The sequence below is a fragment of the Wasmannia auropunctata genome, unplaced genomic scaffold (assembly GCF_000956235.1).
Source record: "Wasmannia auropunctata unplaced genomic scaffold, wasmannia.A_1.0 LD336095.1, whole genome shotgun sequence".
Classification (NCBI taxonomy): domain Eukaryota; kingdom Metazoa; phylum Arthropoda; class Insecta; order Hymenoptera; family Formicidae; genus Wasmannia; species Wasmannia auropunctata.
The window spans coordinates 61,924-65,109 of NW_012026795.1; the positions used below are offsets into that span (position 1 = coordinate 61,924).

Here is a 3,186-nt window from a genome sequence, read left to right on the forward strand (position 1 = left end):
GTAGTCGTGAAAGATAAAGTTAAACTGTCTTTCACAACACAATTTACAACTAGTAGCAGCAGCTTACAACTGCGATTTACAACAATTCACAACCACTTACGTCTACGTTTACGCAATTGTAGACCGGGCTTCAGATCGCGGCGACAAAGCCGAGCCGAAACGACTAGATAGACGGATATATATTCGAGGCCCTGCGAGAGACGAGCAGTCAGTCTCCGACCGATCCCTGTAGCGAGCGAATCGTTAAATAAAGTATTTTCGACTCCTACAGTCTTCAGAAGTGGGATTCACTCACCCTGAGTTACGCGTTCGTGTTGCGTGCGTTGGGAATTATCGTTCATCAAACAACGCTAGAGCAAATACGTGACAAGTTAACACTTCGCGAGCGACCCTTGCTGTGTGCAACAAAGCGAGTTAACGGGCTGTGTGCCGGACCGCCGTGTCGCGATCGCGAGTGTTAGAGGTGACAGTTGCTGCACGCCCGCCGGAAATCGTTAGTGACTTTGCTGCTCGGGAACACCGACGATATGTCAAATGAGGTGAATCCTTCGGATTACAGCGTCGCACAGCTGAAGGAGTTTCTGCGAGAGAGGAATCTTCCAACAGCGGGCAATAAAGCTGACCTCATCCTCCGGTTGCACGAAAATAACTCGAACGTATGGAAAGAAGTGCGGCAACACGTTAGGACGGAGGAACAACAGGGACACGACAGCACGGCAGAGATAGAAGAGCAAGCAATGCGAGAAGATCCCGCCACGACCCGTGAGCTCGAACTTATCAGACGCGAGAGAGATCTGCTTCGGCGCGAGCTTGAGTTAACCAGACGCGAAGCCGAATTGAGGCCTATGGCAGTCGGAAGTCCCGTCGTGAGCGAGGGCGGAACGATCAATACGAAGGGACTCAAAGGTCTACTAAATGAATTTGATGGCTCAAGCAACGCTTTTCGAAACTGGAAACAGCAAATTGAGCTGCTGCAGAACACTTACGGTCTTGACGACAATGCGGTAAGAGTGTTAATTAGTTCGAGGTTGAAAGGGAAAACCTTGAGCTGGTTTTACTCGAAACCCGAACACATTGCGTTGAGCGCGACGAATCTTCTGGAAGAGATAAAGCGAATGTTCGATCACCGCTCTAGCAAGTTGACCCTGCGGAAGGAATTCGAACGATGTACATGGCAAACAGAGGAAACCTTCAATGAATACTACCACGACAAAGTAATCTTGGCAAATCGTATATCGATAGACGCAGATGAAATTATCGATTACGTTGTCGACGGAATATCCGACTCACGGCTGCGGGACCATGCGAAACTACAACGTTTCAAGGATGCTGCCGAACTAGTAGAGGCGTTTGAAAATATTACTCTGAGACGTTGGAAAACATAGCGGAATTCTACAGGAACCAGCCAGCAAAAACCTAAGAAGGAGACGAAATCAGTTACAATCAAGAATACCGATGTGAATCCGACGCCGAGAGTGATGAAGTGCTACAACTGCCAAGAGAAAGGACACCGTGCAACAGATTGTACAAAACCACGAGTCACCGCGGGCCCATCCAACATCCGGCCTAGCAATCCAACGGAGTCAAGCAGCAAATGAGAGCCTCATCCAACCGTTTATCGGAACTGAGCCGTACACGACACTGATTTCTTATACTGTCACGGATAGCGAGGGCACCCGTTCTCTTGTAAAGCGATTATCGACACTGGGTCACCGATTAGCTTAATTAAACCAAACTACGCGCCAGCGAATTATCGGGCCCCCGTTACAAAAGACAATTTCCGATTTAACGGTCTCAACGATTCGCGGATCAAAATATTAGGCACTTTTGAAAGACATATTCGAGTGTATGACGTCAATATTGTTATTAAATTTTTTGTTGTGCCAGACAAAACTATGAGCGGTATTGCGTTGTTAGGACGGGATTTTACTTCTAATCCAGCGTTAAAAATAGTAATCTATCGAACGCTTGAGATTGTGCGGAACGAAACCGATTCGTCGACGAATACGGATGATTTTAGTAACCAAATCATGCACATAGATGTCACCAGTCGGCCGATAAATTTGATCTAAATATTAATATGGGTGCTCCGTACGACGCGACAAAAGATTTAAAGGGTTTGTACCATGACGTTTACCTAGCAAGTACAAAATCAGATCCGCCCGAGAGTGAGCCAGAAATGACAATATGTCTGAAACACGAACAACCGATCAGCTTTCGCGCACGTTGATTAACATATGCCGATAAAGTAAAATTAAGTGTTATCTTGGACGATTTAATCAAAGACGGAGTAATTAGAGAAAGCGCCTCCCTGTACGCGAGTCCAATCGTACTGGTACATAAGAAAGACGGTAATCTGAGATTATGCGTTGATTACAGAGAAATAAACAAGATCACCGTCAAGGATAACTTTCCGACACCGCTGATAGACGATCACTTACACTCTAAATTTTTGGGAGTGAAATTTCACTTTAAGGGAGTGAAATGTCACTCCTAGCGATCGTGAACGTTGCGCCAGTCCGTCAGGAGTGAATATTCACTTTAAGAAGGGAGTGAAGCATTTACTCCGTAATTGGAATGAATTTTTCATTCTTAAGGAGTGAAAAATCATTCTAAGCGAGAGTCAATTTTCAATCCAATGCGGAGTAAATAATTTCACTCTTTCAGAAAGGGCGAAATTATTCACTCCCTCCTTAAAGTGAATATTCCCTCCTGCCGGACTGGCACAAACATTTTTAAGGAGAGGTAAAATCTCTTTACAAAGAAATTTGTCTGTTGCAAGGGTATCTGTGTTGTAAAATATAATTTTTTTTTTAAATGTACATAACAATGTATGTAAAAAGTATATTTTACTGTATTTAGTGTTATTACATATTATGGATCTTATACGTAAAAATATTCGTTGAATTAAAGTTGTATCTTTAAAAAAAAATTATATTTTCAGATACCTCTATACAACAAATAAATTTGTAAAGGAATTGCATTTTCTCTTTCAAATGTTAGCTGTAATTTTTGAAAATTGATAAAAAATAGGATTATAAATATGAAATAAATTGAGTTTAATATAGTTGGAATACAATACAATTTAATTAAATAGTTAATACAAACTATAAAACGTCATAAACAATATAAACACGTATACTAACAATATAAACGTATATAAACATATATATATATATATATATA

The 3,186-nt window shown here is 42.0% G+C and overlaps 1 pseudogene; it reads right to left on the reverse strand.

Annotated features, from left to right (window-relative positions):
* Positions 1–1,392: 1,392 nt before the first annotated feature.
* Positions 1,393–3,186, reverse strand: part of LOC105462770 — a 5,365-nt pseudogene continuing 3,571 nt past the window's right edge.